Here is a 16,636-nt window from a genome sequence, read left to right as displayed (position 1 = left end):
CTACGGTCATAACAAGCCAAACAAAAGTATCCACTGCAATGAAATTAAAGTGTGTACTGACCCTTGAATATAATGTGAACAATCAATTACTGGGAATCACAGGCGGAGCTAAAGATTAGATGGGCTCAAACGGAGCCCCAGTCCCACACACTATCATTTGCAGGAAAATTACTTCAGTAATGAAGAATCTAAGCCCATAAATCCTTGTGGCCTCACCTACCTACGCCGCCTAAATCCCGTTGGGTTGCTCGCATTTAAAAAAAAAATCCTTTAAAAAATTCATAGCGCAATTTTGCTCAAATCCCTCCTAGCAAGCACAATTATGGAACTTTCATCTCAATTGATTTATGTCTCTGGCTATGAAAGGGAGGTGCATGGCTTAGAGACAAGTGGGGCTGGAACAGGGGAAGGAAAACAAGTGGTAAATCATTGTTTTTAATAGGAAAAGGGCAAGGTATTTTGTCACTCTAAATAGTTGCATCATGAACAGTCGTTATTCAAAGTAACATATTACAAATTGCATATAACTTTTAAAACAACGAGTGCCTTACATGAATTTCTTAATTTTCGTATTAAGTAATTAGTTACATTATTGGTTATATTTTTCCTACTTTAACATTGGTGTTTTTAAAAGAAAAAACATTTTTCTTAGTGATGGAATTCCTTTAGGGCAAATTAAGTCCTTCAGCCTTGTACTAGCAATTAGTGATGTCTTGATCCAATATGACTATTTTTTTGAATATCATATTTTTTTACATGTTGGGATCCGATCTGGTAGTCACGTGTTTTCAGTGCTATCATTAACAGATTACTAAGAAGAAAGAGTGATCGTGTAAATATCGTAAACAAAGCATTTCTCGACTTTAATACAAACAGTGATTTATCATTTACTGGTCAGATTATATTTTGCATTATTTTTACTTGTCTAAAAACACTGACATCGGATCAGTATCGGCAAAACATATTTTGCGAAAAATTGGATCGATCAGAAAAGTCAGTATCGGAATACTACTACTAGAAATGCAATACAAGTAGCAAACTTTTAAAACAGTAATATTACTGTTTTCAGAAGATTGTCTTACGCTTCCCGTTATGGGGAATTATTTTAATACAGTAACACATAAAACTCAGACTGAGCATGAGTGATAGAGAGGCGTTTGCACGGAGGAGAAATAGGAATAGGAAAGTAGAAGTAAAAAGATGTAGTGAGGGGCCAAGGTGGGAGGGAAATGGTAAGCGGAATTCCATTTGATTAATAACACTACTCAAATTATACAATGTTCCACTGTGTCCTGAAATCTGGGGCTATAATGTCCTCTAATGGCGAGGTTCATGGAGCTAAACTTCAGAGGGAAAACACGGCACTGACTGCTGCATGCTTTAATGAAGGCAGTAAAACATCCATTTCCACAAGCATGAAATGAAAGGCAAGATTGTAGATGTGCACCCAGTGGCTCAGCAACTGCAGGAAAATAAAAGGCTGTTAACACAAAAGACACTGAGACAGAGAGCGGGAGAGAGACGAAGGTCTGTGTAAATGGGAAAGAAATTTTAAGGGCAAAAAAAAGGAAAGTGAACCAAAAAAAAGATGATCGTAAAGTGAGGTCCACAAGATGAACTACGACTTGAGTGTCAGTTACACTTATTGGGAAAAAAACCCACAATGCAAGGCTATTTAGTTGCAAATGGATTTAACCGCATTGTCCTCTTCATACATCACAATTCCACTAAACATGCTATCACTTCACTATTTTAATCCACCCATCTGTTCGCCCATTGTTTCATTCATCATTTGTCAGCTGATGGCCTCAACTCACAATGACCAAGAGTCACTTTAATTTTACCTCGCCATCTATCATAATATCCAATCTGCAAATTTGATTTGACCATAAATGAGTTGACATATAACATTAAATAGTTGTTTGACCTCGGCAAGTGGCTTTCAGTTGCAGGTTTTCTTCACATTTGCAGGCTTTGTGCAAAGAAGCATTACAATTCCTGTTGTTCAATTGAGATACAATCGGATTAGAATACAGAAGGCCTTACTTTTGCCTTCATTTTTTTTTACATAATTATTTTAAGTTTTAATTTTCTTCCTTCTTTTGCAATACAAAGTTGGCCAAAAATGTGTTCACACTTGGTTGGCCTACCAAAAAGTTTGAATTACACAGCCGTCACATAGAAATGTAATTGATTTGAAAGCTGACATGAGATATAACTACATTACAGCAGCGACATAAGGGGGTGGGAGGCACTCCTCTGGGACACAGCCTGTGGGGAGCTCATTACCGCCCAGCTTTGAATTATTGACTACTCGGGCTGTGACATTGATGAATAGAGGTAGGTGTCTAGCTGTAACACCTCAGCAAGTGTTTATCTCGACTTACAGCAACAGCAACCCAAGACATCTGAAGAAGGGATCTCCCGTGGCATGAATATTGCACGGGAAGAGGTTGTAATGGTTCATAATTGAAAGGGTTGAGACCACGGTTAGAAACTGAAAGACTAGATCCTTGCCCTTTCTACCTTTGGAATTAATTTAAGAATTAAAAAAGTGCACTCCTCTCTAGCTTTTATTAAAGAAATGACACAAAATACAGTGTACTATAACCAGAGTCATGATGACCTCTGCCTCTAAGGTAAATGGTGACGCCCCACTCTTAAGAGAGCTACAATTGGCCTCCATAGCTTTGGTCCCCGGTCGCTCTTATTCTTTAAACGTAACTTCTCTTTTCAAAGCCCTTCTGAGGTTTCTCACAGAAAATGAGAACGCAATTAATTCAGGCGAAATGAGGACGTGCGGGGAAAAGGAAGAGGCAGTTGAGGAACCATGAAACAAAGGGAATAGTAGGGGAGAAGTCTGGCGATCAGCTGTGTGGAATTTAACAAACAGCACGGGGTGGCTGTGCATGTGCATTAAGTCTCGAGCCATTTTAATCCTGTCTGCAGTCCAAACATGTCGGATGAATGCACAGCTCACCACTATAGAAGGGGGATGCTGGGTAAGTCCAATCAATTAGATGTCGATGAATTAGCACACCTTTTAAACTCATAACGACAAAGAAGGCCAAGTTCTCTGAAGTGCAGTAGTCATTTGAAAGACCCCCCCACCCCCCAAAGAATTGAAAATCGGAAGACAATCCCTCCCATCTTCTCCCGCTTAACTGAGGTCAGGTCATAGGGGCAGCAGCCTCAGCAGGGAATCCCAGATTTTCCACTCCCCAGCCACTTTGTCCAGCTGTTCCAAGGGGATCCCGACACGTTCCCAGGACAGCCTGGAGACATAGTCTCCCCAGCGTGTACTGGATCGACCCTGAGACCTACTCCCAGTAGGAGGTGCCAGGAACACAACACGAAAGATGAGCCCAGCAGGCATCCTAATTAAATGCCCAGGCCACCTCATCTGGCTCCTCTCCATATAGAGAAGTAGCAGCTCTACTCCAAGCCCCTTTTGGTCACCCTATTTCTAAGGGTGAACCTGGACACCCCACGGAAAAAAACTTACTTAGGGCTACTTGTATTGTTCTTGTTCTTTTTAACCATAGGTGAAAGCAATGCAAAAATCGACCGTGTGGAAAAGTGCTGACAATAGTTAATGAATACAGTATAACTGAATACACAAAATCAAAAGTAGCATTGTACTTGCTTGATGTTCGTGGTTATTATAGCTGCTCATATTGATTATGTTGAACGATAATGTTGACTGTTTCAATTCATAAGCTGAAATGGTTCACCTGTTTCTTCAGTCGGCTTGCTGTCTGAACTGAATCAGCCGACTAAAACCACAAGACTGCTGAGCAAAGTACGTCAAGTCAGTCATAAGACACTCTCGGTCAATGGCTGATAGTGTTCCTTGCATTAGCTCAAAATAAAATTAGATCTATCTTTAACAATCTAATAAAAAACAGATGACACGTTCCCTCATTTATCTTGACGTCTTCTCCGAAACCCCAGCGAAGAACAAATGATGCGTTTTTCATTGAGCTTGTAAAGGGACATTTTAAATTGCGTTCCAGCATCTTTCTCATGTATAAAATTCGTCACAGGCAGACCCTTTTTTTTTCTGAATCCGTGCCCAATCAAGTTTGAGCGTGAACACTGGAGCTAGTCTTGTTAATAATACCGGTAAAATCAGAGGCAACACAAGCATGGAAATGAATCAAGCACTCAATTTAATACTTAAGATGAATGCATGTGCTGTGTTTATTTCTCCTCTACTTATCAGCTGACATTATTGCTATCTTTGGCTTCGTGATAAGAAACGAATAAAGAGCTCTAGGTCCAGAGTTGGCTCAAGTTTAAGGTTTTTTTTCTACTGATATACAGATAACACGCTTCTGGTAAGATTAAAAACCCTCTGATCTTTTAAATGGAAAAGGCAATACAAGTTCAAAATCATGGGATGCTAGCAACGGGGCTTCTTGACCTACCAGAAGTACAAACTTAGCTTAAATCTCGTCATTTTTTTCTTTCTTTCTTTTTTATTTAATCCTGTATATTTGTGCATCACCGTCCATTCAAGGAAAACTGTCAGTCCTCTAACCTGTCTCCTGCAAAATTGGACTATGAAAATGTTAGACATTCCACAGAAACATAGTTTGCGAACCAATAATGGGTCAGCTTTTCATTGATAATAGCCGACCGGCCTTGTATGAGTTGTTCATAGCTATTTTCTTTGATAAAAGTCATCTCTTTGCCTAACAGTGGCTCTAAACTGGCTTCTCGCTGTTTTAAAAGACTTACCACGTTGACTCTTCAAGGCCTGCAGATAAAAGGCAGATTTAAAATCTACCGGAACGTGACAATAGATTTTATTCTTTTATATCTCTGCAAAATTTAAACACACACACCTAAATCCACTATATCCTCTGACCGAAACAGAAACCAGAACAACTGAAAACAGATTTTTTTTATAATACTCCTGGGGCCCTGTCCTGGAATTTTACCGTGTCGTTTGCTGTAATCCCCAGAGAATGAAATACAGGATGCAGACAGAGAAACAGTTAAATAAATATCTGCGGTATACAAGTTTGGAAGCTTTGCAATTTTGGAATCCCCTCAAGGGTAGATCATATTGTACTAATATATATTTATCGAGCCAATTTAACCTCAAATCGCAAGACTAGACTCAACCTCAATTTATCCAGTATCAAAAAACCACAGGCTGCTTATTGGCTTTTGGCTGAGGAGATGGCATCAACACAGAGACAGAGAGCAACAATTGACTCCAACGACTATTGCATTTAAGCTTCAGTGTGGACAAAAAAAATCCCACTTGAACATGTTCTTTTTTACGGAACACCTTTACAGTATTCTGGATTGTGTTTTTATAGCATTTTAAATGTCGTGCTGAAGAAAACGTTTATTTGCCCAACATGGTCATACCACCGTATTTAAGAATTCAAACGTGCCTGAATATTTACTCAAAAACAAATAGATGAGAGCAGCATATTGTTTCTCAAAGTGCAAATTTGTTTATACAGAAAAAGGCTATTGTTTGTACAAATGCTAAAATTAGACTATGCCCATACACAACATTACAAAAAGAAAGTGATTTGGATAGCAAATTATTCTGAGTGTATCCATACGTGTTGCAGATAGTGTGTGATGAAATTATGATGATATCTATTTAAAAAATCTGTTTAGTTACAAGCAAAGGGTGTGGAAACTCCTTCAATCTCACTTTTCAAGCTCAATGGTTCCAAACAGTGAACATATTTGCACAAATTAAACCACAAAAGGCCAGCTCATGATCAAGTGCAATGTGCGGCAATTAGCAGCTGGCGAGGAGAAATGTTGGAATAATTACAGCATTTTAAAGTGTTGAGGAGATAACGAGTTAGCGCCTGGTGACGGGCGACAACTCTCCTTTTAATGAGAGCCAGAGAAATCATGAAACTTGAGAACAGGGACAATGAGGCGTTAAGGGCTTGTCAGAAGCGCCTACTGCTCACCCGCCTTTTGTCCTAATGAAGGTAGACACTTGTTTTTCCTATTTTTCTTCCATACCCATCACTAAAATGTCCAGTGACTATTTTTGGAAATCAAATTGTAATTATCGTGCGTTTTTGCAAGTTGTATAAGTGCGACTATTCCTATATCAAAAACGTTAAGGGATCAGGGCTCGTGAAATTGTTAATAAGCTATTGCATATTTGGAATTCTAGTTAATAAAATAAATCATAGGGCTCAGCGCTAATGAGCAAAATGCTAACGATGAGATGACAAATGCAGCCTATTTGAAAAGTACATTTTTTAGTGAGCACACTCATACTTAGCATTTTCTACCTCTTTAAAATTAATTGTTTTGCTAGTATGAATGTTATGTACCATTCTCACCAATGGAATAACATACTATATATTTATAGGCCCTTGTTGGTTGGAACAGTAGTTGGCATGGAATTTGCGTACCAGCATGTGCACACAATGTAGACTGGATAATTGATCCCTCACCCCCTGCCTTGTAATCATTGCAAGTATGTAGTTTAATTAAATGACCACCTAACAATTTAGGCATGCGGGACTCAAAATGTGGTCTCAAATTGACATCAAGGCTACTAAGACACAAGGTACACAAACAGTTAACCATTGTGTACATCTGGGGTTCACTAGGTTGAGAAGATAATTTTGGGTATTGCGTTTTACAAAATTAGACAATGGTGGAATTAATTCAGACCTATAAGTAAAAAGGTAAGCCATGCATCTGAATAAGTTAAATGTGTTGGTTAGAACCTGGATTTAAGGATGAAGGCTGCTGACCTGCTTATTGTGGGAAAACCAGTCATTTGTGTTGAACGCAAGCAAAGGCCTACTGGAATGAGCAAAAGAGCATCTTAACACCAAAGAAGATGAAGCCCTAAGGATGGGTTTCCTGTCAATAAAAACAGGTGTTAACCAGCTTAGCTAAGGCGTTAAGAGCCTGGATAATCCTACCCTGGATCCAAACAAAATTCAGCTTTTGAATACTAATGCTGAAGATGCACGGTTAAATCACTAGGTCTATTTGGAGGTTAGCTGAAAGGTGTGCTGTTGTTAAAATACATAAAAGTTCACTTTGGGTTTACATGAAATGTAATATTTGATACAAAAAACTAACGGGAAGGGAGATGTGACGTCTTGAGACCTTTGCAATGCAATTTCACATGGTTATTATGTGGAAAAAATAACTTTGAATTGACGTTAATGAACATTTAATGAGGAAAGTAAAATTTTGAAAATTCCAGACTTTCTTTGAGGGAATTTCCCCTCAGTTTGCTTCGCTAGGGTCACAATAATGGAATATATATGTTCCTTTCCAGGTAAACTTAGTCATCTTTTTTATCGTCAAAGACTTTTACTACGACCAGCTCAATTGCAAAACACATAACTATGACAAGGCTTTAGTTAATCACAGACATAAAGATATTGATGCCGGAGTCCCATAATGCGAGGAAATCACTCTTAAGACGACTTATTGATATTTGCCTCTTCTCGTCCTTGCAATTGTGCAATCAGATTGCTATTGACCCGTTCTTTGGGTTCCGTGTATTAGATTTCCACTGAGGTACGGGTGATGAAAATACATATTCACTGCTCAGTAGGTCTGAATTTACACGGAGTGTATAGGTGCATCGTAGCATGAAAGCCCAGACATAACCTTCACGTTGCTAGTGTCTTGCCTTTTGATGAATGTCAACAAAACAATCGGTGGAAATGAGAAAAAGAGAGAAAGGGTAGGTGGGGGTTTGACTAGCTGGCTTGCTGGCAGGCTGGGTGGGGAGAGAACACAATTATAAAAGCTTCATTTCTTTAGAGAACCATAAAGTCTTGTCCCAGAAGGGCAGCTGAGCACAAATCAATTTCTTTCAGTCGATTACAAGCACTGAGGTTCTAACCTTCATTTGTGAGTCTAATACTTCAACAGTTATGTAGAACACATACCAATTAAGCAATTCTGCTAGAATAAGAGGGCTGTGAACTGATGCGATTATGGAGGCTGGGCCGCTGGGGACCTTGGGTTATGGGATCGGGAGCAAGGAAAGCCAGAGAAGGGGAAAGGATAAGAAAGAGAAAAGAGGGATGGAGGCATAAGAAAAGTCATTTATTAAGCCTAATACTCTGTGAAATGTCCCCCTTGGTAATAAGACAGGATGAGTGCGCTAATATCAAGGAGTCATGCAGAAAAGGTCACTCGATATCTGCACTCGCGCAGGGGTCATGCTGACGGGTGAGGCTCAAACACATCTGATAACGCCCCGAGCGACATCGCATCTTGCCAGAGGTGAAGAGAAAAAGGGAACCGGCAGAAGACGCCATTTAAGGAAATTGCCGAGGTGTACTGTCGTGCTTGGAGATAATTCTCTCAGCAGACTTTTGACGTGCCGACAGCTGCTTGACAGCTAAATGCAATAAACATGATGACAGGCGTTCAAAGATTAGCTGACACAAATGTAGCACATTTTCATGTGTTGTTTGCCACTAAGTTTGGGTTTACAAGCATTCATCTCGACAGCGACATCAATACAGAGCAGAGGAAAATAGCCTTCTTCTCTGGCTTTTTGGTATCTGTGAGCAGCGTGCATGAAAGCAAAAGGCATTAGAGGCATTTTGTCCTATTCTATTGTAACAAACTAAATCTGAAGGCAATTTCTGTGTCTGCAGATATTTGAAGACCAACACATTGTCATTCACCGCCGAGGTGCACCTTAACTACCGCCCTCACAGCCAGAAGATTTATGGTAATTCCTGATAGCACGTGATAGGATGCAGCCCATAAACCCGTGCGAGGTATGGGTTTCCATGGCAACCGCTCCCACTAGTCGCTAGCCTTGATGTTTGACTTCCCCCCCCCCCTCTCGCATTGTAAGGCACTATTCGGATGCCAGCCCGAAGAATGAGATGCAGATTTTGAAGCAGAGCCGAAGCCACACATGCTTTTCTTTGGCTTTTTCATCTTCCAGTCCATCAGTGCCTGGTGAGAAACCCTTTCCCTTCGGAATGATGATTGGACAAAATGAATAAAAATCATATCAATGCCTGTGAGAAACATTTTAATAATGCAACAGTTTATGGGTACCATAAACATTGAATCAAGTGCTTCCAGTTATAGTGATGCAAAACGTACCACTGCCAACATTGGACTGCAATGTCTTGACGATAAAACACACTCAGTATATTTTTTAAGTATTTACAAATAAATAAATAATATGGCTACATGCTCACAGCCAATTGCCGACAACTCGTCAAATATTCCCAACTATTAATTTTCACTATGGTTGGCGCGATATACATTGGATTGGATAACTTTATTCATCCCGTATTCGGGAAATTTCGTTGTCACAGTAGCAAGAGGGTGAGGATGCAGAAATAGGAAAGGTATTTTAGACATAAATAGATAGGTAATAAGTAAGTTAATAAATAAATACATGAATAAAATTATAAATAAATAAGCGCGTTGCTGAAATATATATATACATATATGTACATATACACATACGTATGCATACACATACATATATAAACACCTATACATACATACACATAGATGTACATGCATGCATACAGTAGGTTTTAACACTCAGCCATTTGTTTTGTTAAAGAGCCTGACAGCTGATTGGAGGAAGGATCTGCGGCCTCATTTGTACAACACCAACAAGTGGTCATAATTGTAGTGTACTTTGTACATTCAAGACCTGAATTAATTTAACTCAAAATGATGAGAAAGTGATCTTTTAGTTTATTGACACGGGGCTTTTACGAGTAGTATATTAACACCAAGTTATATGCAGATATGACACTGTGTGATATCAGAAAACCAATTTGAAAGAAATTTGTAAGACAAAGCGCTCCATGTTACTCCCGAGAGAGGTTTACGACAAGAGAATATTTCAAACGCAATGAAATGTGCCACATATCTACTTTAATAACTCCATCAGATGGCACCCTGGGTTTAATGGTAGCAATCTTGGACTGCTGAGGCTCCAGCCTTGTGCTGAGACAATAATCATGGGTAGAAATTTGAGGAAGGCACGGATAAAATGCCCTTGAAATGTTCATAAATAATGTACCATGAGCACACAGAGAATTGTTGCCTATTTAACTATGCATGATCCTTTCAGATTTTTTTCTACCAGAGAAGAAAGAAACACGGCATGTACCATCATGGGTCAACATGATAAAAACAAGACGGAAAAGTAGAGCTCGTTAAATCCTCTCAGACGCGATTGGTCACTTTGGCTTACCTATCATGAAAATGGGATTGCAGAATGTAAGAACTGAAATTGTGAGAAGAATCCAATTCTTCTGCGCAGGCGAATGTGAGTGAGCTTGTTGTAACCGAAAGATCTGTTTTCTAATAGATGCTAATGATATTCAAGCTAATATTTAATCTCGCACACACACGCAAACACTTTCTTAGAATAAACAAATATTTGTTCTAATTAATGCGGGCTCAGAGAAAGAACTTCAATAGAACGAGAAGGGGAGTGTACAGGTTTTAAAAAAAAGGCTTTTCAACTGTGATCATTATTAGCGTTGACTAATTTCCTATTCTGCTTATATCCTCCTGGAGGGATATTTGTATGCAATTAATAATGCAAGGAAACAATTACAGGAATGCATATTAACCATATTACACTTGCATCTAAGGCATGGGGTTTCAAACTCAATTTACAGTGCATCTAGAAAGTATCTAGGGTACTACTATTTCCACAAATTGTACTAAATTAATTGCTTTCCCAAAAATTCTACACAAAATACTCTATTATGACAGTGTAAAAGTTTTTTTTGAAAAACTTTTGCAAATTTATGAAAAATAAAAAACTAATAAAAAGTCTCCTGAAGTTCAAAATTCCTCGGAAAAATACTACAATGTAGTACAACTGTACAAACAGTAACTAAAGTGTATTTGAGGTCAGTACGATAAAAGGACAAGGTACAAATCGGATATTACTAAACCTGGTTTTGCTTAAAAACAACATAAAGTAAATAGTGCAAGATAACAAACAAATGTTGAAGTCCAATGTTCAGTGAAACATAGAAAACACAGTATTTTACCTCACAAAAATGTCCTGAAACTCAGATTTAACACACAAAGTGCCACAATAGTGAGACAAAAGGGCCAATAGATATTTTTTGGGGTGTATTTGGACTTGGTTATAATAAACGTCAAAAGGGTTCTTCAACAATTTAACAAGAATCAAACACTAAGTCTGTGGAAAAAAAATAACTCTTTTCTCCCAACAGTTGGCTGGCCTTCATCATTTAAAGGCGAAATCATAGAAAGGAAAGCAGACCTTGCGCGATAATCAACAAAGTCAGAGGGTCAAAATCATTCTTTGTGATAGCTTTCAAGAAAGGAATCTGAGCGAGATGAGAGCTCACCATCACCCCTCACGCCCCACTTCAACAATGTCATTTCATTTTGTTGTTCCGTTTCTATTGGGCTGTGTCAAGCATAATGAATTCCAAAAATGTTAGGATTTGCATTTCAATTTGGTAACCTCCCTCTCAAAGTCCCCAACCCCAACGCAGCCTCTAAATCACATTAAGCATATGGCATATCTTTTGTAAAACATTGCTCAAATGTCACCACGGCACCATCTCATCATCATTAAGCCTCCTGCTTTTTACAAGCTATATAAATAGGCACATAAACATCTGGACTCACAAAAGGGACCTGAAGTGGGCCTCTTCAAACAACAACTGCCAACAGACGCTGACCAGTTTCAACACTTAAGTTTTAACGTCGGCAATGTGGGTGAGTTGCAGATTTAGAACATTACAAAGGATTTCCTCCCAATTCAGTGTGCAATATTTATCATATATAGGAAAGTATAATTCACTATTCTCAACTATAATTGTAGAGGTTAGGCAATTTTGATATAGCATTGTCGCAATAAATCGTTTGTAAAGGGAAGACTGTAACTTTTATGTGGTGCATATTTGTAGTTCTTTATAATTAAATTATTCAAGCCTTAATCAAAACGCAGATTTTACTACATGCAAATACCTAAATCTGTATAGCATATGTGGACTTAATGGTGTGTGCCCTGTTCTGTCTCCTCATCCGAAAGGTCAAGCACATTTTATAAGGTCATGGTACTCTGATTTACAATCAAAGTTTGAGATGACAGTGGCCATTTTAAAAAAAATCCAGTGGTCTCTTCTGGAGGGATTGAATTTAAATTGTGTAATAATACTATCATCTAATATTTAAAGAAAATAAAGAACTGAAATGATTTTGTCTATATAGACACTACACATTACTGGAATTATGTAGCTATTAAACTTTCCTTGTGTTGTTGATGTTAATTCCATGTTATTCAATCCAGTAAAAAATATTTCTAGGCAAACTTGGCAAAGACAAGACAAGTACTCACTATGTAGTTTTCCACAGGCCGGCCTCCATTTTTGAGGTTGACCAATTTTTTCTTTCATGTGTGAGGACTACTGTAATTTTCAGACTACATAAACCACACTTTATTTCTCCCCATTTCAACCCTGTGGCCTCTATGACGAAGTGTCTTATTTTGGGATTTATTTGGGCACATGATCTTCATGCTTTCTCAGAAAACAAAAAACTCAATAGATAAAATCAATCTCCATTTAATCCGCTCTGTGGCCTGGCGTTCAAAGTCTTGTTCTATGATAACAACACTCTTAAATTCCTGTGTTTATCAGCGCCGTTGGGTTGATATTCTGCAACGTACACTCGGAGTAGATTCTCCAAGACAACCTAAGATAGATTCCCAAAAAAGATCGCATTGGCCCTGATTCATTTTGGACCTTCTTATCAAAACAAATCCACCCTGCAAAAGCAAAACACAAACATATAGAGCAGGGGTCGGGAACCTTTTTGAAAGAGAGAGCCATAAAAAATTCTTATTTTCAAATGTTATTCCTTGCGAGCCATACTCACAATTTAAAAGTCAAAATACATGAAATTTTGTAGTCATTTTGTCACTTTTAAAGTACAAAAAGTCTCAGAATTCCTTTGACAACGTTGTTACGCTGTTGCTAATCAATGAATATCAATGAGTATCAATGAAATCAATGACACAGTACTGACGTGTCGTTCCTATTGGTGCGTTCGGGACTCGGCTCTCTCACCACTGGTTTCCATATTTTAGTTCATCATAAGAGCCACATGTGGCTCCCGAGCCATAGGTTCCCTACCCCTGGTATAGAGCAACCGCAAAAGGCACTTATGCCACTTGTTGTCTTTGATCCCAATCGGCAGAAAAACATCCAGATTATTTTAAAGTATCGACCAGGCCTTAGAAGGACTGAAGGCGGGGACACTTTCTTTCATATCCAAAACAAAAAGACCAAAGTCTCCGGCAAGCCACATTTAGACCTAATAGTTAATCGCCTCATTTCTCAGACCCACAGGAAAGAATTACAGTACCCGTTAAGTGAGCATAATGAATGCCATAAAGTGGGACTATAAAGCAGACTTCTGCACTGCCTCTGGCAGTGAGTAGGAGCAGGTCTAAGCACAGACATTAGTCGGCATACACCCGCGTACCCTAGAACTGCTGATGGGGAAGCAAGGCGGGGCGGGGCGGGGCGGCCTCCACATCAGTAATCAGTGCTAATATTTCAAAGGAGGACGCGGGGCCTCAGCACTGACCGTTATATTAAAAATCAAATGGTGTGACCTTGTTAAGATGAATGCCTGGTTGGTCTGTCCCCTGGAGCAGCTAAGCTAGACGGCACTGTATTAAAGGTAGCTCTTTGCTGGTAAAGACATCGGCTACGGCTACAGAAATACAGGGTGCATCGGGAGCGTTACGAGTGGCATTTAATTAAAGAAAAGTAAGCTGTGGGATTTTATAGACTGGCTGGGGATTGCCATACCCAGTAAGTGGAAATGAAGGATGCTTGAAAGGCAGCATAAATCTAATACAGTGCCAACTTAACCTTCCTATCATAGTAAAAGTCAGGGCGAGGACACTTGTCTGCTCCAACAGTATTATTATCTATTCTTTTTTAAATTTGCAGTGAAATTAAAGATCAATACCGGGAAGACGCCATGTATGGAATAAATGTTGGTGTTCGTTTGTCAATTAAAAAAATATACACGTACTATTGCAATCTACATTGACAGCATGTTGTGTATTTCATGGTTAGTAGATGTCAGTGCCGCGATTTATAGGCGAGTAATCAGACCCAGGTGACAATTTTAAATGTGGTAGACCAATGCCTTTCCGGCACTCAGTGTTGTTTTTGGAAGCTCTTAGAGTTTTAATCTTATAAAATACTTATTAGTCCGATTTTAGTCATTTTTAAATGTGTTCGTCTTCATCTAGGTGCGGTTCACGATAAATCAAACTCAGTGGCGGTCCGTGCATTTTCTCGTAGCGCGTTCAAAGGGTAAAATCCACTTCCTAGCAGCATTTAATGATTAAATACAAATACTGGAGCTTTTCAGACATTACAACCGGGCCGGGGGTGATTTTCCCGTGAAAAGACAGCGATGGACGTCAATGGCGAAACGGCAAAAATTGCACTGAAATGGGGTAAAATCCATTTCCTAGCAGCATTTAGTGATTAAATACAAACACTGGAGCTTAAATACAAACACTAGAGCTTTTCAGATATCAGAAATATTGAAATATTATTTAGGAATGTAGCCATATTTTACTCACCAAAATCCTTTTTAACTGTACACAATATCCATCCTCCTTTCTTTCTTCCTTCTTTTCTATGGCCATCGAAGCTAATGCTGAAAGTCGAGCCTGTCCTGTCGTATTTCTGGCATAGTTCGTCTTGAAAATGGATTTAAATCAACACAACAATGTATTTGCTTGTGCAGCTTGCTACTGATACAGTTTGGTAGCTCTGGCTAATCACTAGCCATTCATAGTTGGTGAAAGGGATGACGTATCCCTGCACCTGCGACAAGGCATTGTGGTGTTGCCAACTCGAAATCTGATTGGTTAAAGCAACAGTCTTATCGACGCTTGTTTAATGCAGCAGAGCCTGCAGAACTGATTGTGAAGGTCTTGAGGCAGATTTCTGACCCTGGCAACAAATAATGGCTGAAATGTGATTGGTTAAATGCTTCAATATGAAAACACACATCTGGAAGCAGTGCAACCAGGGGGAAAAGCAATGAAAGGAAGCTAACAGAACATTTGGAATTATTTAAAAGTATTGATGGACAAAATATAATATATGATTCAGATATTTCTTAGGCCAGCAGAGAAGGCCTTGAAGGCCCTGACGGCCCGCCACTGATCAAACTGTAAAAATCCAAAGGTTTTGTAAACCCCACCACAATTTGTGATATTTTTTAGCCAAAAAACTGCATTATACCTGCACAATTATGCCAAACCATTAACATGACCCTAAAATATTGATTGAAACCAGTGTCGTCAATTTTAAAAATAGCCAAATAGCAAACCCATTTTCCCCAAACGCACTTGAAATATAACTAACATACTAATAAATAACTCCCCATATTTTGACGCGTGAGCATGCAGAGAGCTAATAAACAAACATGGAGAAAACAGCAACAACCTGGGAGTCTTGTCACAAGCGGTCATAACATATAGTGGGAGGGGGAAGCAGTCGTTGGGGGGAAGGAAGGAGAGTGGCGAGGGGGCGGCTGCCGACTCTAACCTGCCCAGTGGCAGTAGCCCGACTGTCATCGCCTGGGCCCGTCATGTGGAAACTTTCCTGTTTAGAGGTGACAGCCGCCTACGGACTCAAACTGTGCGCATTCCGCCCTTTTACACGCACATACACACACACTCGCACACACACAGTCAGCATGGTGAGTGGGTACTGTTTGACACTTCCATGTTTGACACAACCACATCCACTGATGGCTGTGGCTTCTGCCGGATCTTTTTCCCGCTGTGTCCTCACGCCCTGTTAGAGGATGCTAGCTCTTTCTGAGTGTGTGTACCTTTGAAATCATCTTTTTTTAGGTATTGGGGAATTTTTACCACTATGATTGACTATAAATTTCTAATACAGGTTACACGCTAGATTTGTTTACATTTTAGATTTAGTATTTATTTAAACCCACGTGAAGGGCGGCTTGGTTTGAGCAAATGGTTAGGGCAGGGGTGTCAGACTCGGGTTGGTTCGCGGGCCGCGTTAATGTCAACTCGATTTCATGTGGGCCGGACCATTTTAGATATAATCTTTAGGTTTTTTTTAATAAATGGATTAAAAGCCCTGAATATTCATTTTTTATAGATATAAAACAATGTTTATTTCAGCTTTTTTATATATATTTTTAGATTTTACAAAATGATTTTTGGACTAAAAACACAAAAAGATTTAAAAATGACAATTATTGATTTAAAAGGGGGAAAATCAGGAAATTTTATATACATCTATACTCTTCATTTTAATTTGATCCTAAAACAGAAAGTCGGCACTCATGATTTACTTTCCCGGGCCACACAAAATGATGCGGCGGGCCAGATTTGGGCCCCGGGCCGCCACTTTGACACATGTGGGTTAGGGAGTCAGCCTCACAGTTTTGAGATTGAGGGTTCAATCCCAGGTTCGAACCTTCCTGTCTGGAGTTTGCATGTTCTTCCAGGACTTGTGTGAGTTGTCTTTGGGTACCCCAGTTTCCTTCCACATCCCAAATGGGATACAGATGCTGCATCAAATCTTTTAATCAAATCTCCAGT

The 16,636-nt window shown here is 39.2% G+C and overlaps 1 protein-coding gene across 5 annotated transcripts in view; it reads right to left on the bottom strand.

Moving 5' to 3' along the window:
• Nucleotides 1-16,636, bottom strand: part of fbrsl1 (fibrosin-like 1) — a 187,732-nt gene that overhangs the window by 80,335 nt on the left and 90,761 nt on the right. The gene's annotated exons all lie outside the window — the stretch shown is intronic.

The sequence above is a fragment of the Stigmatopora argus genome, chromosome 5 (genome assembly GCF_051989625.1).
Source record: "Stigmatopora argus isolate UIUO_Sarg chromosome 5, RoL_Sarg_1.0, whole genome shotgun sequence".
NCBI lineage: Eukaryota > Metazoa > Chordata > Actinopteri > Syngnathiformes > Syngnathidae > Stigmatopora > Stigmatopora argus.
This window is presented reverse-complemented; position numbering and strand designations above follow the sequence as displayed.